Source organism: Leopardus geoffroyi, chromosome C2 (genome assembly GCF_018350155.1).
Source record: "Leopardus geoffroyi isolate Oge1 chromosome C2, O.geoffroyi_Oge1_pat1.0, whole genome shotgun sequence".
NCBI lineage: Eukaryota > Metazoa > Chordata > Mammalia > Carnivora > Felidae > Leopardus > Leopardus geoffroyi.
The window spans coordinates 36,960,306-36,987,100 of record NC_059333.1 but is presented as its reverse complement, the minus strand read 5'-3'; the positions used below and the strand labels follow the sequence as shown (position 1 = coordinate 36,987,100).

Genomic DNA, 26,795 nt, shown 5'->3' with positions numbered 1-26,795 from the left:
AGAGAGCTGTCTTTAACCAATAAACTTGCTAATGCAGTAATTTCTTTAAAATGTAAAGATCATAAAATTTTAGTTCAATGAAAATACAAAGTGTAAAGTAAATTATTTAATATTTTTTTCAAGAATTATAGGAATTACCAAGTTCAACCTATATAAACATTTAATGGACACTCTTCTTCAGATAAGTCCTAATATGTACTTGATAACTATCAAGAATTTTGTTGTTAAAGAATTGCATAGTGATAGATTAAAATTAAAGAAAAATCAACAAATCTTTTATTTGACCTATGTCACATGCTCCAGGAGAGGACAGGAGTGCCATATGCACCATATTTAGATTTCTTCTATGTAGAAAAATTATAATTTCATAGGCATGCTACATGCAATTTTATTTTTCGTAAAAGTGCTTCCTATAGATCCATCATCTAGAAGCTAGAATGTGTGAGACACATACATGATACAAGATGGAAAGTGGAGTTAAATAATCATTTTTTTTAATTATTTTTTTTATTTTTTCAAAAAATTTATGTTTATTTTTTGAGAGAGAAAGAGCACAAGTGGGGGGGTGGGGAGAGGGGGACACAGACTCTGAAACAGGCTCCAGGTTCCAGGCTCCAAGCTGTCAGCACAGAGCCCCACGCAGGGCTCAAACTCACAAACAGTGAGATCAGGACATAAGCCAAAGTTGGTTGCTTCACTGACTGAGCCACCCAGGTGCCCCCTGTAATGATTTTTTAAAATGTGGAGATGGTGGCCAGAATTAGCTTCTTACTTTCAATATCATAAATTCAGGAAATTTTAACACCTCTATCTACTTAAAGTGAATTATGTTTTAATACTGAAGTAATTTCCTTCAGATGTCAATTAAACAAATTAAATACATTTATAGAAAACTTTCTTGGGGATTTGTAGCTCTGGTGTATAGTAGATGCAGAGTTCTAAATCCTCGCATTCCTGGTGGGTACAAGGTTGACTGTGACTGAAAGTCACTGTGCTGTAATATGTTCTTGTTTTAATTAGGATAAATTAGTCTTTGGTGGGGGTTTTTTGATTTTTTTTTTTTTTTTTTTTTTTTGTCAAATCATAACATTTTCTACTACTTCTGTCTCAGGGTATTTGTTGGTTTTCATACTAAAATTTTGTGTCAAATTTACCTAAAGCAGAACTCATCCTCAGATCCTTACCGTAATTTCTTCAAATAAAATTTATATTCAGTGAAAGAGTTCTGCCCCATCCTCACTGCCAGTGTGTTCCCTAAGGTAACAGAATTTACTAGATCTCCTTTTTAGGCACTAAAACCAATAGCAATTCGTAAGAAACAGGTGTTGTTTAATTTTCCTACTCTTTATTTCAAACTGTTGTTCAGTTAATTTCATTTATCCTTTTAATTACCTGCCATTATTTAGACAATTTTAGTCATTTTGCCTCTTGTTACTTTGTTAATATAGGTGATAGCGACCAAACTTTTAATAATCAGCCTAACGAAACCTCCAACTGGAAAATGTGAAATCTCATGTGGTGTGTATTGCAGGTAATTAAAGGAAAGAAAATAGAATAAGAAAGGCAGGAAGGGAAGCAGGTAAAAGAAAAGAAAATAAGAGAAAAGAAAAGAAAAAGAAAGTGGAACAAAAGAACAAAAGTAAGAAGGAAGCAGGAAAGAGGAGAAAGAAAAAAGAAAAAAAAAATGAGAAAGTTTAGTATCAGAGAAAATCAAGCAACTCTGACGCAAGTAGGGTTCATTTGTATTAGGGTTCAAGAAGAAAAACCAGTGGTAAATGGGTAGATATGAGTAGGGCTGATATATATTAAACAATCAAAAATATTCATTGGAATAAATTTATGTTCACTTAACACCTAGAAATATATCTATTCAGCTCAGATGGTTATTCTAACATCTTTTTATTTATTTATTTTTTTTTTAAATTTTTTCTTCAGCGTTTATTTATTTTTGGGACAGAGAGAGACAGAGCATGAACGGGGGAGGGGCAGAGAGAGAGGGAGACACAGAATCGGAAACAGGCTCCAGGCTCTGAGCCATCAGCCCAGAGCCCGACGCGGGGCTCGAACTCACGGACCGCGAGATTGTGACCTGGCTGAAGTCGGACGCTTAACCGACTGCGCCACCCAGGCGCCCCTTATTCTAACATCTTAAATGCATATAACTCTTGGGTGGCTTAAGATACTATTTACTAATTATAACACTTACATACTTATTGTCTAATTTGTTACTACTATATAATCATATGTCTTATATTGTAAAGTCAGTCTTTTGCTCTTTCCTCCCTCCCTTCTTTCCTTCCATCCTTTTTTTCATTCAATTTTTTTTTACTTTTCTCACTGTTGTCTCTCTTTCCTTCTTTGTTTCTTTTTTAAAATCCATTTCTCTTTTATTATTACTTACATAAGATCGTAGGAGTCACAGTGGGACCTATAGAGATTGCTTAGAGAACTACTAGCAATAAGGAAGAAGATATTTACTGATATACTTCTTTAAAATATCCCTTATAATTATGAACTCAAATTTGATTTATAATATAAATGTAATGAAAATATTGCAAAATTTCCAAACACACAGAAATATGGGTGAAAATTTCCTTGAATATTAAAAAAATGTCATATATTATATAACATAGACAGTTTTAGATTTTGATCTTGATACAGGAAATTCTGAATCATTCCCTGGCTCTGGATGAAAGATGTTTTTCTTATATTCTTTTACCATCCAGGTGTATACCTAAGGGAAATTGATACATTATTACTCACTGCCAAGCTCCATTCATCCAACTCTGTGGTAGAAGAAAGAGTCAAGCTTTGTCCAGGACTTTTTGTAGCCAACCTGCCTTTGCTTTGCTCTAGGTCTGCACAATGAAATAGACATTTTTCTTCCTTTTCCTCGGGCACTATCTTTCATGAAAAATTCATTTCTTCCATTTCCTATCTCTAAGTAACTCTTTGTAAAAAACATAGACAAAAGGAAGTGACCTTGAGTCCATTTGAATGACTAGTCCTGAACTGTTGGCTTGCTGTTTTCTGCTCTCACTGTGAGTGTCATACTTCTTACACTGACGCTTGCATACAAATTGAGCTGCTGTCTTCTACTGTGCGTCACTCATACCAATTAGGTCCTCCAGACAGACCTCAGTCAGCTGGCTATTATTGAAGTAGGTTGGGTTCAAAGTTCCTCAGAAGATTGTAGTGCAAAAGTCTCAGTTTTTGAAACTTGCTAAATAGAAGCATTGGAATGAACAAAATGCTGTTGTTCTTAAAAATAAAAGGAAGTGCAATAAGCCATGAAATTTTAAGTTAGGAAGTTATCATCATGATGCATTACTCTATGTCCAATAATAATTATAACTGGAGCCCAGGAATGGCTAAGTGCAAGGCTCAACACATGGACAGAAAAAGACAGTCAATAAAATCAAATAGATACAAGATAATATTAAATATAATATTAACATAAATTCCTAATAATTTATATACTTTCCTTAGCATTTCTGGGTAACTTCCAGAGAATACAGATGTTTATAATCATGCTAATTATTTTGAAAGGATAAATTTGAATCTCAAAAAACGGATAAATTTTATTAGTCAAAAATTATCAACATAGAATTTCAGAGACAGAAATATTCAAGGAACCAGCCAAACCTTTGGAAGGTTGTAGTCAGGGATCTGACTGGGAAAAGGAGTTGGAAATAGAGATAAATGATAATTCTTAAAATCCTGGTATAAAAAGAAAGCCTGTTTATGCTGTATTTTGCATCCATCTCATAACAGATTTTGAGATTGGTTGAATGATTCTTAGTCTGAAATAACTACTCCTAAAATCATTTTTTTTCTTTTTAGTCTTTTTAGGTCATTATTATAAAGCATGAAGACAAAAGCCTTTTTATTTTGTTTCCGAACTCTTGTTTTATCATTATAATGTAGAACTAGTTGGAGTATTATGCATGGATTTTTATAGCTGTTCAAAGAGTAACACATGTATTCTTGGTATGAACAACAGATTATGAGGTGACCTTGATGACTCATTTGACACACAAAAATCAGACTTTCAAGAAATATATTGTGTGCCTATGATCTTCTATGACCTGCATATATGTAAAACTAGAGAGAGTTCACTGTCATCTGTTTGCTTAAGAATAAGTCCAAGTACCTCAACAGGGTTCATAAGGCTCATCAAGACACAGCACCAACTGACCTACCCTGTCTCTTCAATGCCACTGTCATCACACTTGAGTGTGTCCAATACAACATTCTTATAAGGCTGTATTTTCACTTTCCATCCAAAAGGAATTCACGTTTTTCCTCTTTATTAGAAAAGCCTTTGGATCTCAGCTTGGACTCCATTTCCTCAAGCAGCTCGTTCTAAATCTTCAGGCTTGACTTTTTGTCTGTTCTTTGGGTTCTAAGACATCCTGAACTTAAGCCGTAGTTGTTTTTCCTTATCATTTCTACTGGGATAAATAGCATTTCACAATTACCAATGAGATATATGTTGCCTGACTATACTGTGATTTGTTCAGCAGTTACCCAAAACATTTATCATACACTTGGACTACATTTCTCTAGTTTATTCCCATGATACTCTTTCTACCATGCTTATCTTTATGACTTGTTTATCCTATAACACTGGATTCTGATCCTGACAATTTTGCTCCATTCCTCTCCAGGCCAACTGCATTTTTCCTGTTCCCTTTATAGCCACCTGTAGAGTTCAATGGCTCCCCACTTTGTTCTATCTCCTGACATTTTTAGAATCCTAAGTTTTCAATGAATAATCCTGATTAAGATAATCAAAAACAAAACAGAACCATAAGGTAACAGAACTGAAAAGTTTTAGAAGATAATGTTTACATACAAAAGCAAGTTCAGAAGCTATAAAGAGTAATTAAAGTAAAGCAACATGAGTGATGCTTTTTACAGAAACATTTCTACATATATTTTATCAAATAATTATATAAAAATAAAGAAATTTTATATACATGAAACCTAAACATTATAAAGACTAACATATCTAAGATCCCAGAGTTGTGATTTGAATTTTTATTACTATGTCCCCTTGGGCCATGCTATTTGTATGAAGAATGATGGAAAGGCAGAGAACTGTTTTTATTATATGTTAACAAAGGTAGAAACTTGTTGTGAATGAATGGCTGATAAGTGAAAGCAGCATACTGTGAATTATTCTTTGGAAGAGTTCAAGGATGAAAAAGAAGATGATGACATAGGGTAGTAGAGTTGAATGGTACTTTATTTGTTTGTACATGGAGATAAAAGGCCAAAGTAAAGGGGAAACTGAAGGGAGGAAAATGTAAAAGATTGAGAAAGCAAGAGCACCAAAACAAAAGAGAAAAATAGAGCAAAGTATAGGAAGAATATTCTTTTAACCTGGTGCTCTGATGGACTTTTGATTTTAAGACTCATTAGAAATTCAGGAAGAGAGGAAGAGGAAAGCCAGCCAGATGAAACAAGCCACTGAAGAATTTAGAAACAGAGATGTGTTAATCATGATCTTTTTCTATATGTAGCAAATGAAACCTGCTTTGTGAGAAGGATGAGGAGCGACTTTGGGACGCTGAAAAACTGGAACAAAGTTTTGGAACTTAGATCTCTCTCTCTCTCTCTCTCTCTCTCTCTCTCACACACACACACACACACACACACACACACACACACACACACACACACACCTTCCAAGGAATCAGTAGCCCATGAAACCCATTATGAAGAATATTGGAATTAAGGTTTTATTGTTGTGATTCTTTGTATCAAAGTTATATCCATACAATTAATTAGAAACACTTTCTAAAATCAGAAATGTTGATGTTATCCCTATATTGATTTGATATCACTCACATTAGGAGGAGAAAAATATTTTGTGGGTAGGTCCCAAAACACAGATTCTGCCCAAAATGCAGGGAAGGATTTCATTTCCTTGGCTCAGGCTGGCAAGCTAAAAACTTATATAGAAAATTTTCTCTGATGCCTTCCAAATGACCAGCTCGGTAATTTATACCCTAACCTTACCAAATGGCCTTTCTTAAGGATCTTAAATTTTGACAAGCCTTACAAATTTTATTATTTATTTATTTATTTATTTATTTATTTATTTATTTATTTAAACTAGTTATAATTTTTCAAAGTTATTATTTAAATTCTAGTTACTTAACATAAAGTGTAATATTAATGCTAGGGGTACAATATAGTGAGTGACTCAACACTTCCATACAACATCTGGTGCTCATCAGAAGTGTACTCCTAAATCCCCATCCCCCATTCCCTATGCACCTGCCCTTTAGTAGCCATCGGTTTGTTCTGTATAGTTAAGAGTCTGTTGAGAGGCGCATGGGTGGCTCAGTTGGTTAAACATCTGACTCTTGATTTTGGCTCTGGTCATGATCTCAGGGTTCGTGAGTTCGAGCTCCAAGTGGGGCTCTGTGCTGATAGTGCAGAGCCAGCTTGAGATTCTTGCTCTCTCCCCATCTCTCTTTGCCCCTCCCTTGCTTGTGTTCTCTCTCTCTCTCTCTTAAAATAAATGAGTATTTTGAATAAAAACAAGAGTCTGTTTCTGGGATGCCTCTCTTCCCTTCTCTCTTTTCCCCTTTGCTCATTTGTTTTGTAAATTTATTTTAACTTGTCAGCCTATCAGTATAAATTACCTTCTGTTGGTAATTTAATTTTTCTAGAAAATCATCTTTATATCTTCTAAATTATTCTTTTAGAGTTGAACATTGTAATGTTTCTAAAAATTTCTCCTACATCTTTTTCACTGAATCTCCTTTCCTTCTTAATGTTGTGTTTTCTTTCTGTTTTCAAGTTAGATGTGGCATTTTTTAATTGAATTGCTATTTGTGAGACTCTTTGTTTTATGCAAAATTCCATTACTTTTATGCTGTCTTAGTTAATTTCTAATTACTCTAATTACTAACAGTTTACTAATAGTGTTCTAATAACTTTGTTTTATTGAAAACTTAGTTCACTAAATTTCAAATTTATAAACATATTGATATCTGTTCAGGAATTATATTTTCACTATGTTATATTGAATTGTCTTACATTATACTGTAATATGTTGCATTGGTATTTTATTATGGTATTGACTATTTACCATAAAATTTGAAATGGTCTATTTTTATTTATCCAAGGCTCCATTGTGACATTTAATTTTCCCTAGCAACAAAACCAAATTTCTTAGTGAATCCTTAAAATGTTTATGTGATTTCATGTTAGCATTTTTTTCTGTGTCAAAATAGATTTTTGTTGTGTTTTTTTTCAGAGGCCTAGTCTTGTCTTATGTATATTTTTCTTCACTTATAAGGAGTTCCTTTCATTTTTTTACATTATCGACTAGAAATAGTTTGCCATTCTTTATGGTGTGTCAAAAGGGAAAAGTTAGAGAAGGATGTAGAGAATTTTTGGATTTGGTGATGAGCAGTTTAAGACAAGACTTCCATTGTTGGAAATTAATTGGGATTAGGTAAAGTCTGTTCCATGGAGGCAAGACTGAAGCAACTTTTAGTGGTCAAATACTTGCTCAGATAACTGAACTGTTTATCTCAGTGAACAATTGATGTTCTGGGTAGACAGCCCTTTGCCCAGATGAGCAAAGTGTATACCTGTACAAACTGTTTTGCAAGAACTTCCTCATGCAAACGCGGAAGTTACTTAACTTCCTGAGTAAAAGTATCTTGGAGAAAATAGTTATGTTGATGCAGGTGGTCTTAGTTCTCAGTCAAATCGTTTTAAGTTGTGAAAACTCAGGCAATCTCCATTTACTTTGACCATCTCTTGATTTTTAAGCATTCTGTATAATTTTTGAAATTTTACTCCAAATTGCATATTGCTAGATGTGTTTTTTGTATTCTCTGTTGTATTTCTTACATCGATTTTTCTGTCTTTGTGTCTAATAGCACCCATGTTTCCTTCTAATGTAAATTCTTATATTTATCTTTGGTCCATTTTAAGTTAAATGTTGTATATGGTGTTAGGTAAATTTTATGATTTCTTTTTTTGCATAAATATTCACTTGTTTCAAAAGCATTTTTTGGAAAAGACCATCTTTTCTTAGTTGAATTTTCTTTGCTCCTCTGCTGAAAGTAATTAACCCTATGCAGGTAAATCTATTCAGGGGTTTCTATTTTTTCCTCACTGATCTACATATCTATCCTGATGTCAATAACCTATTGACAGTCACAATGTAGGTTCACAGTCAGTCTTTACATCAGGAAGCTACAGTCCTAAAACCTTGTTTTTTTTCTTGGCAAAAATTGTTGCTATTCTAGATTTTGTGATTTTCCATATAATCAGCTGGTCAATTTTTAGGAGAGCTCTTCCCTCTCCTAAAACTCTACCCTATTGGGTTTTCATTTGGATGGCATTCAATTTAGAGATCAACTTGCTGAGGATTGTCTTTTTAGTAATATGGAGTTTCCTCATTTGTAATATGGTATATGTCCTCATTTTTTAGATTGTCTTTAATTCCTTCCAGCAATGTTTATGTAGCTTTTAGTTAATGAAACTTGTCCATATCTTGTTAAATTAAAAAAAAAATAAATTTCTAAATAATTTATAATTGTAAACAGTAGTATACTTCAACTTGAATTTCCAATTATTTGTTATTATATAAAACTACAACTTGATTATGGTAGTTTAGCTGAATCTCCTTATTAGTTCTCAGAGATTTTGTATGGATTCCCTTGATTTTTCTATATAAATTACGCCATCCAATAAAATGAACACTTTTATTTCTTCCTTTCCAACCAGTATTCCATCGATTTTTTTTTAATGTGTGTTTATTTTTGAGAGAGAGAGGGAGAGACAGAGAACAAGCAGGGGAGGGGCAGAGAGAGAGGGAGACACAGAATCTGAAGTAGGCTTCAGGCTCTGAGCTGTCAGCACAGAGCCCGACACAGGGCTCAAACTCACAAACCCAGAGATCATGACCTAAGTCCAAGTCTGACGCTTAATTAATTGAGCCACCCAGGTGCTCCTCCATTGTTTTTGTTTATGTTCTTATTGCACTGGCTAGGTTATACAGTATATTGTTAATTAAAAGTAGTGAAAACACATATTTTTGCCTTGTTTTTGAAATTTGGGTAAAGCTTTCAGGCTTTCACTGTTTAGTATAATGTTAGCTGCACATTTTTAATAGAAATTCTTTTTCAGGTTGAGGAATTTTCATTCAGTTTTGAGAATTTATTATGAATGGGTGTTGAACTCTTTCAAATGTTTTTTTCTGCATCTATAGAAATGTTCAACTGGTACTTCTTTTTGAATGTGTTAATATTATAAGTTCCATTGGTTGAGTTTTCTTTTAAACTAATTGTGCATTCTGGAATGAACTCGGTTTTTCCAATGTGGGTACTATATTTTTTATAAATCATTGAATTCCATGTGCTAAAAATGTAAGGTTCTTTGGGTCTATATTAATGGGCAATAATGGTCTATATTATTCTTTTCTTGTAGTGTCATGTCTGTTTTGGGAATCACTCTTGGTCTCATAAAAAGAATTGGCAGATTGAGCACCTTTTCATATGTCTGTTGACCATCTGCATGTCTTCTTTGGAAAAATGTCTTTTCATGTCTTCTGCCCATTTTTAAACTAGGTTATTTGTTTCTTGGGTGTTGAGTTTGATGTTCTTTATAGATTTTGGATACTAACCTTTTATCAGATATGTCACTTGTAAATATCTTCTCCCATTCTGTAGTTTTTGTTTGTTTGTTTGTTTTAGTTGATTGTTTCCCTCCCTGTGCAGAGGTAGTTTTATTTTGATGAAATACCAATAATTTATTTTTTTCTTTTGTTTCCTTTGCCTCAGGAGACAAATCTAGGAAGATGTTGCTATGTCTGATGTCAAACAGGTTACCTGTCTATGTGTGTTCTCCTCTAGGATTTTGATGGTTTCCTGCCTCACATTTAGGTCTTTCATCCACACTGTATGCTAACTCACTGGAATTTAAATAAAAGCTTAGGAGGGAAAATAAGCATATAGGAATACTCTCATGTATAGCTCATTGAAATTAAAAAAAAAATATTGGGACGTGTTGTTATCTCTCATTTTCTGGAAAAGATTGAGAAGAATTTACACAAATATTCCTTAAATGTTAAGTAGGACATCTTTAACTATGAATTCAATTTTTTTTTTTCCAACGTTTATTTATTTTTGGGACAGAGAGAGACAGAGCATGAACAGGGGAGGGGCAGAGAGAGAGGGAGACACAGAATCGGAAACAGGCTCCAGGCTCTGAGCCATCAGCCCAGAGCCCGACGCGGGGCTCGAACTCACGGACCGTGAGATCGTGACCTGGCTGAAGTCGGACGCTTAACCGACTGCGCCACCCAGGCGCCCCTGAATTCAATTTTTAAGTAGAGATATGGCTGTTCAGATTATCAATATCTTCTATGGAGTTTGTTACATTGTTATCTTGCTATACATTGTTATATTGATAGTTTTTATCTTTCAGATAATATATTTATATCTAACTTGTTGAATTTATTACCATAAAGTTTTTCATAATTCATACATTAATATGCATGTCATAATTTGTATTTCTTTATTACCCATGTAATGCCTATTCTCTTTTCTCTAACATTGGCCTTTTTATTCCTGATCAGTATGGCTATAATCAATCGTATTGATGTTAAGAGAGAAAGAAAGAAAAGAAAGGAAGGAAGGAAGGAAGGAAGGAAGGAAGGAAGGAAGAAAGAAAGAAAGAAAGAAAGAAAGAAAGAAAGAAAGAAAGAAAGAAAGAAAGAAGTTCCTGGTTTATTTTTCTACTCTGCTTTCTATTATGCTTTTCATTGATTTCAATTTTTATAATTATTAATTCTTTTCTTGCTTTGAGTTCAATTCGCTTTTTTTATAATTTCTAAAGATGAAAACTTACTCATTGAATTTAATCCTTTCTACTATCCTTCTTTTTCTTTTTTTAATGTTTGTTTATTTATTTGGAGAGAGAGAGAGAGAGAGAGAGATAGAATGAGTAGAGGAGGGGCAGAGAGAGAGACAGAGAGAGAGAGAGAGAATCTCAAGCCGACTCCATGCTGTCAGCTCTGAGCCAATGTGAGGCTCTATCTCAAGAACCATGAGATCATGACCTGAGCCAAAATCAAGAGTCAGACACTTAATGGCCTGAGCAACCCAGATATCCTGACCTTTTTACTTTACTAATGTGATCAATGCTACAAATTTTGCTTTATATACTCTTTTAGCTGTATCTGACATATTTTATTATTTAAAAGTGTTTTTTTATTTCAGCTTAAAATAATTTCAAACTTTCATTTGTATTTCTTTTTAAATGTGGATTATTTTGAAGTTTGTTGATTAATTTTCAATATGTGGGAATTTTCCAGATATCTTCTCATTTTGATTTATTTTGTAATTCTGTTGTGTTCAGAGAATATACATCCCATGCTGTTTTTCCTTTTACATTTATTGAGACTTGACTCTTGGGCCAAATTATGGTTTATCTTGGTAAATATTCCATCTACACTTGGGAAAAAATGTGTATTATACTGCCATTGATTGTGTTGTTCTATAAATCTTAATTAGGACATATTGTTCTACTCTTCTATGTCCTTTCTGATTTTCTGCCTTATTATTTTTTTTAAATATTTTTTTAAAGTTTTTATTTATTTTTAAGACAGAGAGAGACAGAGCATGAGCAGAGGAGGAGCAGAGAGAGAAAGGGAGACACAGAATCTGAAGCAAGCTCCAGGCTCTGAGCTGTCAGCACAGAGCCTGACGCCAGGGCTTGAACTCACAGACTGTAAGATCATGACCTGAGCTGAAGTCGGATGCTTAACCGACTGAGCTACCCAGGCGCCCCAGTCTGCCTTATTTTTCAATTATGAGATAAGTTCTGATTTTCTTTTTCTCAGGACTTATCTTTTTTTTTTTTTTTTTTTTTTTTTGGCCCTCTCTGTCAGGGACTCACAGTTCTGTGTTGTTTGTTGTCTAATGTCTGAAAACAGTCTTTCAGATGTTATCTAGATTCTATTTGTTTAAGTTAGGATGATAAATCTGGCTCTTGTTACTCCATCTTGGCCCAAAGATGAAAATGTTTACTTCTAAGGGTGCCTGAGTGGCTCAGTCAGTTGAGCATCTGACTTCAGCTCAGGTCATGATCTCACGGTTCGTGAGTTTGAGCCCACGTCAGGCTCTGTGCTGACAGCTCAGAGCCTGAAGCCTGTTTCAGATTCTGTGTCTCCCTCTCTCTCTGCCCCTGCCCTGCTCATACTTTGTCTCTGTCTCTCAAAAAAGTGAATAAATACTAAAAAAAAATATTTAAAAAAAGAAAATATTTACTTCTTTTATTAAAAAGTGTTCTCTCTTCCATTTTTCTTTAGTATGATATCTTTTATATATATATAATGTTATATGTATATATTAACACTAGTTTTTGCAAGACAAAAAGATTATAGGGGACTTCCACTTTTCTTTTCTCATATGCTGCAACATTTTCTACAATCTGATAATATTTAAATAAATACAATCTATTTTACATGTAATAAGTAACGTAATAATTTTAAATTCAGCTTTGAAAATGAAGTAAATTGATATAAACTATCCATTTTGTTTTGTTTGTTTTTTCTTTTTTTGAGAGAGAGAGAGAGTTCCTGCATATGTGAGCAAGGGAGGGGCAGAGGGAGAGGGAGGGAGAGAATCTTAAGCAGGCTCCTCATTCAGTGTGGAGCCCAATGGAGTTATTGATCTTATGCCTGTGAGATCATGACCTGAACAGAAATCAAGAGTTGGATGCTTAACCAACTGAGCCATCCAGATGCCCCTAAACTATCCATTTTGTAGACAAACCTAAACATGAAAGTTCATTTGAATTGTATAAAGCCATATTGTTTTTATTTGTAGTCATAGGATTAAATTCCATCTCTACTGGAACCTTAATACTGTTATCTCCAAGAGTGCACATGTCATTACTTTGCATTATTTATTTTTACCATAAATTTATTCAATTAGTGCATTTTCATTTTCAAAAATCATATTTACCCTCAAAGGAAGAATAATTGATATTGTCAGACCTTTAAGTCAGTTTAAAAGCTAAACAAAATCTATACATTGAAATATAGTGGCCATAAATGGCAAGGATATCAGTGGATTTAAAGCTTCCTAGAGCAATGGTTTTGAAGACAATGTTCTTTCCTATAAACGATATATGATTCTATCATTCATATTCAATGGAATTAAAATAGTATTTAAATCACAAATATAACTTACAAATATAATCATTATTTAAATGCATAAAAAACGGAATTCAAAATGCACCCTAATAATTTCCTCTGTTCTTTAGTGAAGCTAACAGAAGAATTTTCCAGAGTACAGTGTAATTAGCAAATCAATGGGTTAATTTAAAGATATGCAATTTTCAATAATAATGAGAGTTAATATTTCTTATGGGAACTGGCTTAAACTGGGTTATGAGGAGGTATGAATAGTTGAAATAGATTAATTATCTTTCAAATTTGGGATATTAAGATTGAATAAAATGCTTTTAAAAACTCTATTAAAATGATATCTCTGTGTGAACAATTCAGGTCATAGATCTCATTTTTTCTCCCTTTCTCTCCCCTTGCCAAATTCATATTTTAAACCATTTAGCTGTAAACCATTGAATGGAAATGATAGTTTATGGTTTTCTTGCCAATGACACTGAAAGTATATTAGTGGTTTTATATACATTTATACAGATAGATTGAGAATTCTTGAACAAGCAAAGATTCTTCAGAAGCAGCCCATTTTTTGAATCGACATATTTTTCTTTGCCAGTTATTTGTAGATCCAAATTTTAAACTTATATTTCTGCACTTGAGTAAAGCTTCATTTATTTTATTTATACACAGACTAATTTGCTCAAATAAGCTTTGAAATTAGTCTTTCAATTTGAAAATGTTATCATCCCTCAATTATTTACATACAAACTCTAAAAAAATAATAGTAATTCATTTTTATTTTTCATGGTTTCTACTTTTCTGTACCTACCTACTGCTGCAACATCTGTAGCTATACAATTTGTACTTGGAAAGCTGGCAAATGGCTGACTTCCAAAACTTCCTGCCAATATAAATTAATATGTACCATCAGAGGTACCCCCAAGTGGTATAAGAATGCGGTCTCTTGGGTTATTTTTATGGAAGAAGCTTGCAGCAAATCTGAATAGCTCTGGCTCCCATACAGCAGACAGGAAAACACTTGTGCCTTTAGTGTTGTCCCTGATGCTATGTACTAATTCACTCTAAATTATTCTGGTTTCTATTTTAAAATGAATGAGAATGAGAAAAAAATAAGACTTCAATGTGTGGATACATTTATGTATGCTTTTTGTGCATAAATGTATACATAATCTATCTATTTATCTATCTCCATATAAAGAGCCTTAATGATATATTAAAACTCTTCTAGGAAGACCACTTGTATACACCAGTTCTTTACTTTAAGAAACAAATTAATATAAAATTCTGATTAATCTATATTAAGATATGATTTTAAAATTATAAATGTGTTCCTTGAAGTAGCAAATTTTCTTCCTGTTTATTTTATCATATTTCATAGAATCTTATTTTTAGAAAGATAAACATTTATGCAAAAATATTCTTCTTCTTGGACTGATAAAGATATAGTAAGATATATTTTAAAATAATGAGCAAATTTTGGATATTAAAATTATTCTTCAATATTTCCACAAATGAACAAATAGCCACTGTTCCCCAAAGCTCTCATAGCATTTAGAATCAGAGGGCAAACACATGCACACAACTATATAAAACATTTTTTTAAAAATTACTTTTTAAAAATAGGCTTTTTGTGGAACTCATAAATTGACATTTCAAAAAACAAAATTCTTTTTTTTTTTTTTTTAAGGAGAAGAAGTGGCTTTGAGAACCTCCTGTAAGATGGCTTTATTTGATACCATAAAATAGAATTTTAATTGCTTATATATAATATTTTAGTAAAATAGCACATTTTTAGTAAACGTACAGTTTACATATTACTAGAAGCAGAGGGTAATATTATAGACCTTCTCCTTACCACTTAAATTGTTTCAAGTCACATAAAATTTTGAGAAGCTAATTAATAGAATATCAACTTTCTTGATTTAAATTTAAATTATTAAATAAGCTATGATGCATAGGACAGAATAAAAGACATAGACAATGTTATTATTAATTAAACTATAAGGAGATTTGCCACATTCATCTCAGGATATTTGTTGTTTGTTTCCCTTTTAGAGGTCCATCTCTGGCATAGGCATCTTGCCCTCTTTATTCTATTACACACTCACCAAAGATGCATGTGACTATTCAATCATGTTTATTCATATTATGATTTCAAAATACTCTTCCACTGAAGCTATTTTTAGGATTCCAAACGCTTCTTGGCTAACGATTCACTTTTTCTGTACTCTGTCTCTGCATTTCCATACTTTGCCAAGTCCTGTCTCAAGGTCCTTAGTAGTATCAGGATTTGGCTGGAAGGTTGATGAGACTACAAATGAAGGGTTACATATATATTGTGAACAACATAGCATTGATGTAAATAAGTCTATTTTTGTGTATCTATTTAAGTTTAAAAATGAATAGCTGATGTTTCACAAACTTATTAGCTTATTTTATACATAAAAATATATATGCTCTATATTTTCAGAATAACACACTTGTCTGAAGTCAGTATTTCTTTCTTCTAAATAGTGAATTAAAGAAAGTGCTGCTTGGAAAATGAAAATATATAAATAAATTGTAGTGCTCTTGTCTTCCTATCCATTTCATATTATTGATACCATTCCCTAACATCATAAAGGATAAACTGAGATGTAATTATGAAAGTCATGACTTTTCATTTTCCTAGTGATTAAAATAAGACTAAATAAAACCACATGTAGAGGTCAGTTTAATGTTTTCAGTTTTGTTCATTAGTTTAATCAATACTTATTAGTTCCTAATTAGTTACATTAGATCAACCAAGTATTTACTGTGTGTCTACTCTGATGTAGGCATCTTCTAAGAGCTGATGATAATGAAGTTTCAGCTCTCATGTTTCCTTTATTTTAGTGAGAGAAGCAGACACAAAATAACAGAGATATGTATATGTGAGATGATGAAAACTACATGTAAGGTTGATAAAAAACAAACCTTTGAGACTTGAATGTAGTTAGGAAGCAAAATTTATAGCAAATATGTAAGAAAAATTTGTTCTAGGACAAAGGACGAGCTTATGCAAAAGTTCTATATTGAAGTCCTGAGGCTGTTGTAACACATTCCTACAAACTGGATGACTCAAAGAGAACAGAAATTTATTATCTTATAGTTTTATTTTTTTTAAGTTTTTATTTAAATTCCAGCTAGTTAACATATAGTGTAATATTAGTTTAAAATGTACAATATAATGATTCAGCCACTTCTGTACATCACAGGGTGCTCATCACAGCAAGGGATCTCCTTAATGCCTATCACCTATTTTACCCATCCCCCCACCCACCTCCCCTCTGGCAAACATCAGTTTCTTCTTTTTAGCTAAGAGTCTGTTCCAAAGTTTGCCTCCTTTTCTCTTTTTTTCCCCTTTTGTGTCTTAAATTCCATATGAATGAGATCATATGGTATTTGTCTTTGACTTATTTGGCTTAGCATAATATTCTCTAGCTCCTTCCATGTCATTGCAAATGGCAAGATTTTAATTTATATATATGTATATATATAAATATTTATACATACCGTATCTTCTTTATCCATTCATGAGTCGATGGACACTTGGGCTGTTTCCATAGTTTGGCTATTATAGATAATGCTGCTATAAACATTGGGGTACACGTATCCCTTGCAATTCATATTCTTTGGGTATTATTTGGGTACCTACTTAGGAGCGTAATTGCTGGATCATAGGGTAGTTTTATTTTTAACTTTTAGGAACCTCCATACTGTTTCCCAGAGTGCTGCACCAGTTTTCATTCCTACCAACAGTGCAAGAAGGTTCGCCTTTTTCCACATCTTTGCCAACATATGTCGTTTGTTCTGTTGTTGATTTTAGCCATTCTTACAGGGATGAGGTGATATCTCATTATAGTTTTGATTTGTATTTCCCTGATGATCAGTGATCTTGAGCATCTTTTAATGTGCCTCTTGGCCATCTGGATGTCTTTTGGAGAAATATCTATTCATGTCTTCTCACTTTTTTTTTTTTTATTTTGTGGGGGTTGGTGTTGAATTTGATAAGTTCTTTATAGATTTTTGATACTAACCCTTTATCCAATATGTCATTTGCAAATATCTTCTCCCATTCTGTCTGTTGCCTTTTAGTTTTGTTAATTATTTACTTTCCTGTGCAGAAGCTTTTTATTTTGATGTAATCCCAATAGTTAACTTTTGCTTGTTTCCTTCCCCTTAGGAGACATATCTAGGAAAATGTTGCTGCAGCAACAAAAGAGGTTACTTGCCTGTATTCTCTAAGATTTTTATAGTTTCAGGTCTTACCTCATAATTTTAGAGACCGGAAGTCAGAGATCAAGGTGTCTGCTGGGCCACACTTCCTCTGGAGGCTCTAGCAGAGAATCCTTTGCCCTGCCTACCTTCTAGTGGCACCAGGTATCCTTGGCTTTTGGCATAATTTCCACCTCTTTCCTTGTCTTCTCCTGCTTTCTCTCTTTTCTCCTCCAGTAGTAGTACTCCTTTAGGAGGACTTTAATTAACTTTAAGGCACATCCAGGTATTCCAGGATCATTTCATTTATCTCATCTTTAATTTCATTAAACTTCCAAAGACACTTTTTTCAAATAAGGTCAATCACAGGTTCCAAGTATTAAGGGGTAGTCATTGTCTTTATGGAAGCCACCATTCTATCCACTACTCCAACACTCCAAGACAAGGGCACACTTGGAATATTCAATAAAGAATTGCATTATGCTGTATTAATACAAAGATCAGGCAAAAAAAAATCACTAGGGGCAGTGTTAATTGTGGATTGGATTGTGCCCTTAATCCAATACAATTGGTGTCTTTATAAAAAAAAGTAAATTTGGACATAGACACAGACATTCACAGAAGGAAGACAATATATGAGGATGGCTATATGATGAGGGAAGCTACTGATGTAGCTGCAAGCCAAGGAATGTAAAAATTGCTGGCTATACCGAGAAGCTAGTAAATGGCAAGGAAGGATTCTACCCACAGTCTCAGAGGAAGTATAATACTGCAGACGCCTTAATTTTAGTCTTCTATACTCCAAAACTATGAGACAAAAATGTTTCTCTTCTTTTAAGCTACCCAGTGTGTAGCTCTTTGTTATAGTAGCCCTAGCAAACTAATACAGGTGGTTATCTGTATTTCATTAGATAACAGATTCTGTATCTGTATTTCATTAGAAACAGATATATCTAGGTCTTTGAAGATCAAATGTGTCCAGTAAGGACTAAGTTCAGCTACATGTAATAGAAAACTCAAATAGTGACTTATTTCACTTTTATTTAATTTTTAAAAATTTTTGAAGTTTATTTATTTATTAATTTTGGGAGACACAACATGCACACAGGCAGGGGAGGGGCAGAGACAGAGAGAGAGAAAGAGAGAGAGAGAGAGAGAGAGAACCCCAAGCAGGCTCTGCACTGTCATAGCAGAGCCTGATGTGGGGCTCGACCTCACAAACTGTAATATCATGACCTGAGCTGAAATCAAGAGTCAGACGCTTAACCAACTAAGCTACCCTGGAAACCCTTCATTTTTAAATTTATATTTTAAAAACTTTATTGCATAATACGAGGTCCAGGGCTTTTATGATGGATCTAGTTTTTCATCAAAAACTCAGATAGCAATTATAGCTATCTTCTACACCATCCATAGAGCATGGTCTCTATTCTTATAAGATAGTTGACCAGTTTAAATAGCATAATTATATTCCATAACACTGTAATGAGGAAAGACCAAAGACAAACAAACAAACAAACAAAAGCAAAAAGGAGTGCCGATTGAACCTGCCACTATTGTAGGAACATTCCTAAAATTACCATAAAATGTCAGCTTACATCTTTTTGGACCCTATCTGTAAGGCATGATAGGAAATAAAGTTTTGGGGATAATCACATTATCACTTCAAAGAAATCAGAATTCTATTAATGAGGATAGAACAAACTGGGCAAAAATGGATGTCGGGTAGCCTCTGCAGTACTATGATAAGGATTTGATATTTTATGCTGCTAAGTATCAGAAACCATTTCAGACGATTTTGAACAGAAGATGTGAAAAACTTACTTATAAAAGGTTATCTCTGCCTGCCTTGTTGGCTATAAATCTTAAAAGAACAGGGGCAAGACCATGGAGACCAGTTAGGACATCCAGACAAGAGGTAATGGTGGCTTAGACTAAGATGTCAGCAGTGTAAGTAGGGAAAAGTGGTGTTTTTGGCTATCTTTTGAAATTGAAGTTGACAAGATTTTGTCAAGGTTTGAATTTAGGGTGTTTACTAAAAGAGAAATCAAGGGTAACTACAAGATATTTGTCCTGGGAGACTAGAAAATAAACTTTGCCACTTACCTCCATCTTAATGGAGGATATTGTGGGAGAAACATGTTTAATGGTAGAATTTAAGAGCGTTATAATGTTAAGTTTAAACTGCCCACTACACTAAGTAACATAGATATCCAATATGTGAGTCTGAAGTTCAGAAATATATCAGGGTGGGAGATCTAAATTTAGGAATAATTATACAATAGATTTCTTATTTGTTTTGTAAAAAACATCAGTATGGCAAAACAAACATCAATTTTCAAAAATACAAATGCAAAAGTTTAAGTTACATTATTTTCATTAGCATTTTAGTGATAATTATCTAGACATTCTCTATGCATTGAGTTATGCATACAAGATAGATTATTGTGTGGTTTACATACAGATTTTTTTTTTTAATTATGTAGTTTGTTTTTAGTTTGTGATTCCCTCAGGATATATCATGTAGTAGAAAGGGCTAGCCTCTTTTTGAAAGCCAAATGGAAAAAAAAAAAACTTATTATATGAAAACTTTAGTTTAATAGCATGTGTTTAAATATGATATTACAGGGGTGCCTAGATGGCTCAGTCGGTTTGAGCATCCAACTTCAGCTCATGTCATGATCTCAGTTTGTGAGTTGGAGCTCTGCGTCAGGATCTGTGCTGACAGCTCAGAGCCTGGAGCCTGCTTCAGATTCTGTCTCCCTTCTCTGCCCCTCCTTTGCTTTCTCTCCAATAAACGTTTTAAAAAATTAAAAAATCTGATATTATAAAAGCCAGATTATATTACTGAAGATATTTATTTAATTTGAAAATAAGATTGTCATGCTTTTTTTTTTCACTCTCATTTTTATATGCTTTCCATTTTGAATTGTGTTTAAGAGATAGTTTTCTTTAATTGCCTGTGTTTCTTTTCTTTGGCATTTCTATACTTTCAAGCAGCTAAGGTCTTCATAAGTTATCTTAGAAACTACAAAAATCTTTTCTGCCATTTTGGATTTTCTTATTAGCAGGAGGATTGAAAGTTGTGATTTCTTTGCAGCTTAAGGCAGTTGATCCTCAGTAGGAGCAAATGCTCACAGCAACCATAAAACTTGAAAAGATTATTGTCTGTACTCAGATATGCCTTTCCATATGAAAACAAAGATTCTGAATGCTACAGATAGCTGCAGAGTTTTAAACTTTTTTTTTTTTGAAATAAACCTAATACAGTAGCCACAAGCTCTGAAGCTATATAAAGAGTATCATTAAGCAGAGTCATTCACGAACATTACATTTTTAATTAATTTCCTATGAAATAAAGGCTTATAATAACAATCAGTCAAAAAACTAAATGCACATCAATGTTTTATAATATACTGCAGCATTACAAAAACATTTATTTCTTTTATACCTGAATAGTTTTGGGCTATTCTAGCTCTATAAAATTTTTAGAAATGAGGATGTTATTTTCACCAAATTTAATATAAAATGTGGCTGAACCTCAGAAATTCTATATTAGTGACCTTTGGCTTTATACAAACTTAGCTGTTCATTTTGTACATAGAGGAATACTTTTCTATTGTTGAAATAATGACAGCATAATTACAAAATAATAATTTTAAGATATGTGTCTTAGAATAATGATTTCACACGTTGTTTGGGATCATGCAATACAAATGTAAAAAGAAGTCAAGTGACCTGGGAATTAGTCTGTTCTCCTACTATGCGCATACAAATAAATTGTTTCACCCCCTTTGTTTCCCAGTTTATAAAATAAAAAGTTACCCATGAGTATTAGGGATCTTAAGAGGGAACTGTCCAGGAATCCTCAAAATGTAGATACATTGACTTCTGAGAACAGGTATGTCATATGGAGCTTTCAGCAGATATTGATGGTTTTGTATGGTGAATCTAATTTTATTTTTGGATAATTATGGTTATGATTATGAAATGTGTCATTTGAAAATCCTCTGGAAAATTTTTGTAGAAGTATAGAAATATATTAAATATAGAAATAGTAGTTACTGTCACAAAAATTTAGATGCTGTTTATTATTTTTATTATTATTAATGTTAATTATTAGATAATCTATGTTGCCAAAGTGGAAAGAACTCTTTATGAGGGTAAAGCATAACAAAGTCAGCAAAATTAGTAACTAACAGAAATAAATTGAGTAACTGAAGAGATACTGATAAGAACAATAGAACATAAACACTGTAAATCATGATAGATCTGAAATTACATATATAGATAATCTTAGGCCTATGAAATGAATAGTTTCATTTTTCATATGAATAAATTTGACTATCTTTAATTTTCCTCTCTGTGTGGGTTTTAGTGACAGATTGTGATCATGGTACCTTTAAATTTATGGAAAAAATAACAAGACAAAATTTGGAATGAAAAAATAATTAAATCATACAGAAGGAACTGATCATTTTAGAATTAGCAGGCCTGAAGCCAACAATTATTTTAAGTATCACTTACCAGACAAAAAAATTCAACAAACTTCTGCCTAATAGATAACTTTCTCATAAACAGAACTCAGAATGCATACCTTAATTACACATGTAGATCTTAGCTTGCTCATCTTAGCTTTTTAAAAAATTTTTACAGTGCCATTCTTTTCCTCCATATCCTAAAGTTTAGATCTGTGAAACTTCTCTTTACTTCTTTAGTTTCATTCCATATCAAGGAAATATTTAATGTATATAAGTGACCTCTATGTTTGAATCTAACACAAGTTGTATCAACAACGTGCAGGAAGCCAGCATCTGAATTATTCTTCTTGAGAATGTACCACTATATCCACAATTTAATATAACTTCTTTCTTGGGAAAGCTTTGCTTTGCAAAGGCACAGACACTTGTTTCACAGCCTAGGGAAAAAGCCTAACTGCTAAGAACTAAAATATTGTTGCTCTGATATAGACTTTCCTGGCTTTGTTCTTCAGATTTTTATATATTTCATTAATATAGACTTTGCAATCTCTCTCATGAATATGTAGTTTAAATAGCCAAAAAATGTCACCAAATAATGTGGGACAATAAGGGTCATATATTGTTATGGGTAGAATTGTTTTGCCTTCAAATTCATATGTTGAAGTCCTAACCCTCAGTAACTTAGAATGTGACTGTATTTGGAGACAGTGTCTTTAAAGATACAATTAAGGTAAAATGAGTGGGTCCTATGGTTATATGGGAGCACCCTAATCCATTATGACTGATGTCCATGTAGGAAGAGTATGTTTGGATACAGACATGTGGAAACACGGAAAAAACTATGTGAATACACAAAGATATGGCTATCTACAAGCCTAGGAGAAAGCCCTTTATAAACCAATCCTAATGACACATTGATTCTTGGACCTAGCTTCCAAAATTGTTAAAAAAAAAATTTATATTATTTAAGTCACCCAGTCTAAGGTATTTGTTACAATAGTCCTAGCAAACTAATACATATATATTCAATTATCTTAAGTAAAAGATGGTAACTAAAAAATGCGTATTATATAAAGTTCATTGTGGAAAACAAAAGAGTTAGTAGTAGAATCCTTGAAGAATGATAAGGACAAAGGTGTGATGTCATTTCCTAACATTCTTTAACTATGCTGTTCTTGATCATTATGTCTGTTATTAATATTATATCATTTCTAATTCTTTATGCTATGTGAGTTACATTTAAAACATAATTTAAATGCTGTCAAACACTATAGTGGAAAATCTTTTACCTTCCCCAACAAAAGTGTTGTTTTTAGATATTGATTCTATTAAAATGATAGTTTCTATTATAAGGTATATGTCTTCATCATATATTTTAAAATAACAATCTTTTAATTTCACCACTTATATTTCAGGCAAGATACTGTTATGGTAAAATATTTGCAGTCTCCTGAGTATTTATTTTGCCAAAGATTGATTTTCTTTAATGTTTACATAGTAATTGGCCATAATTACAGATTTTGAAAAATAGATACAGGTACAGAAATGATGAAAATGAAAACCAAGAGGCTAGAGTTCTCATCTTGGTTAGAGTAACTAGATATATTTAATTGGGCCAATTATTCCATGCTTTAATTCTGTCTCCTTAGTTGCAAATAGAAAATGAAATATATGTTTTATTTTCTTCTAGTTCTAAATCCTATTACCTGTGGTCTTTGGCAGGGGTCAGTACAGGACCACAGAGTAATTATTTGACATGTTTTGCTCCATACAGTCCCTATTGTGAATACTCCACTCTGCTCAGTTCTGTAATGCAAAATTAGCCACGGGTAGTCAGTCATAAAGATATGAATGTGGCTGTAGTTCAGTAAACTTTATGTATAAAATGAGAGATAGGCCAGATTTGGTCCGTATGCTGATTCCTGCTTGATGAGATTTACATATCATAATCCACAACTAGACAAACAAATATTTATATAGGAAATAAATATAAAAATTATATGTACATAGGAAATAAAGCCTGTGATATGTCATCAACAACATAAGTATGCAAAAAGAAAGTGGTGCAAAGATGATTAAGCATGTTGTAGAAAAGTAAATTCAAAATAGCAATAAATGTAAGTAGTCATAGATACTACCTAGTCACTACTAGTCATGTTATTGTAAAATAAAATAACAATGAGATAATGCTTTACAACATCAGCTTAAATATTAAAAACTGTGATTATGACTACTTCTTTAGCATTGTAGGGAAAACAAAATTCTCATACATTGCTTTTGGAAACAGTAAATTATAATAGCCTTATTGAAAAGCAATGTGGTAATTACTTATTAAAGTCTAAAATGCATGTTAATATAAATGCTAATCACTCAAGAAGAAACCAATAATCAATAGCTCAATAACGATCAGATAAATTGAATTCATAGTTAAAATTCTCCATTAAAGAAAACATGACACCTATATGTAGTGTGTTTAAAAAGGCTATTGGTCTGCAATTTCATTTCTGGAAAGATATTACCAGAAATATTTTGGTATTAAACTAATGCTGGTCTCTTAAAATGAGTTGGGAAGTATTTCTTCCTCTTCTATTTCTGAAAAAGGTGTATAGTATAGGTGTTATATTTTGTATACTTATGTAAATAAACAGTAAAGATTGTGTCATTAAAATTCATTTACAATTTTGTTTATATATAATTGTTGTGTTCATTTTGTTCATGTGTTATTATTCATTGTTCAACAATGGTTAAATTTCTGGGGAAGATTATAAACTATAAAAGGGTCAAAATCATCATAACTTAAAAGGGCATTAAGACTCAAATGAGAGAAAGTAAATAAATACAAAAAAATCCCCTGGGAATAGCCATGGGCATTTAAAGGAAGCAAGAATGCCAACCATATTTAAATCCATCTTAATTTAATTTAATTTAATTTAATTTAATATAATTTAATTTAGTTTAATTTAATTGAGACAGAGAGAGAGAGAGAGAGAGAGAGAGAGAGCAAGCAGGGCAGAAGGGGAGAGAGAGACAGAGACAGAGAGAGAGAGAGACAGAGAATCTTAAACAGGCTCCATGCTCAGCCCGGAGCCCAACTTGGGGCTCCAATCCCAAGATCCTGTAATCATGACCTAAGCCCAAATAGAGTTAGACTCAACCAACTGCGCCAGGTGTCCCCACAGCCTTTTTAAAGAAAAGAAATTTTTGGCTTAAAATATTTCACTCTAAATGAATTGTTCAGCTGTTAATAAATGCCACTAAAATGCTATACCTTTTGCAATATAAATCCATGTTGTACAAATGAAATATAATTTACATCATACCAAATATTTCCAAATGTAGGGAATCCATCAGCCTACCCCATTGATCCGGGCACTTTCTACGTTACCCTGGGCTTCACTTTCAGTCTCCCCTTAGGCTCTAGTTCAGTCCCTGGAGTTCCCAGTGCTGTTGTGCTTGCAGTAACAGAAATGGCTGAAGGGGCTAGAATACCTGCACATGAGTAGCCGCAGTCTTTTCCTTCTTGTGTTTTCTTTGTTACTGGGTGACATCAGGGATGGAGATTGCTGCAGATCATGAGATCCTGAGACAGATCTGGAGCTTGATAACTCTTCTTATAAACTGGGGATGCCGATGTTGCCTAGTTTTATTTTGTTTTCTCACCTTTTGGAATTCCAGAGTCCTGGCCCTAAGACTTGAAGATATGGACTGCTTTCTTTGTGGTAAGCTGCTGCCGCTACTCTTTTTTTTATTTTTTTTTTTTATTTTTTTTTCAACGTTTATTCATTTTTGGGACAGAGAGAGACAGAGCATGAACGGGGGAGGGGCAGAGAGAGAGGGAGACACAGAATCGGAAACAGGCTCCAGGCTCTGAGCCATCAGCCCAGAGCCCGACTCGGGGCTCGAACTCCCGGACCGCGAGATCGTGACCTGGCTGAAGTCGGACGCCTAACCGACTGCGCCACCCAGGCGCCCCGTGCCGCTACTCTTAAGGTGGGGGTGACTGGGCAGAAAACGGTGAAGGGTGCTATGGTGATCTGAAGGTGGTGGTGAGGGCAAACACTGGTTGGTTGTAGTGATGATGCTTCTTGGCTAAATGGGCTCAGGGAAGGCCCTTTCTTATGCTTTTCTGATAATAAAGGCAAATGTTTCTTGGTGACTGGTAAGCTTCTTTGTGAAGAATGGGGGGAGCCTCTGCATTGCTGTGGTTCCGAGAGTGATGCTTTTGTTTAGGAGGTTGGGAGGAGATGGTTCTTCTCTGGAGAATATGTCCTCTGTGTTCTAGAATGAGTGTCTTCTTGGGGAAGGTGAGCACGGATGTGGGAGAGGAGATGGGGAGAAGGGAGAGAAAGGGGAAGAAAGAAGGAGGAAAAACGTTGCCCTCTGATGCAGCAGTAACAGCAATTCCCCCCTCTGCAGCAAGGGAAATCTCTTTCCGGCACTTTCGTGGATAGGCACCCTGGGAAGGAGGGTGTTTCTGCAGCCTGCCTGTCTCTATAATTCACATGGGACCTCATGAGTCGCAAGTTGCTGAGAGAAAGAGCCTGAGTCATATAAAGGCTGCTAGTTTTGTTGGCCATCTTTGCGTCTTAAACCGAATCTGCTGCTGCTTGTATCACTCTACTTTCTCTTTAACTGTTTTTTTTTTTTTTTTTTTGGTTTCGACAACTACTTTTCTAGGTTTGAGTGCTGGTAAAGGACTTGTCTTTTCTCAGTTCCTTTAAGTTTTATCATTTTACTTGAAGTTCTGTCTAGAGAGACAGAAGCACGTCTTTTTCTTGTGTAGTTGGATTGTACAGTGCTGAGGGAAACGTTTTTGGCGGGGGAGTTGCTGAAGGTTACAGCCGGCACCTTCTTGGAAGACTTGTGGAAGATAACCTGTTAGTTTTACC

The 26,795-nt window shown here is 33.6% G+C and overlaps 1 long non-coding RNA gene across 1 annotated transcript in view; it reads right to left on the bottom strand.

The window, feature by feature from the left end:
• LOC123610729 overlaps positions 1–25,641 on the bottom strand; it is a 36,588-nt gene extending 10,947 nt beyond the window's left edge. The window contains exon 1 of the long non-coding RNA XR_006718268.1: positions 25,396–25,641. This is a non-coding gene — a long non-coding RNA (uncharacterized LOC123610729). The remainder of the gene's footprint in view (positions 1–25,395) is intronic.
• Between the last annotated feature and the right edge of the window lie 1,154 nt (positions 25,642–26,795).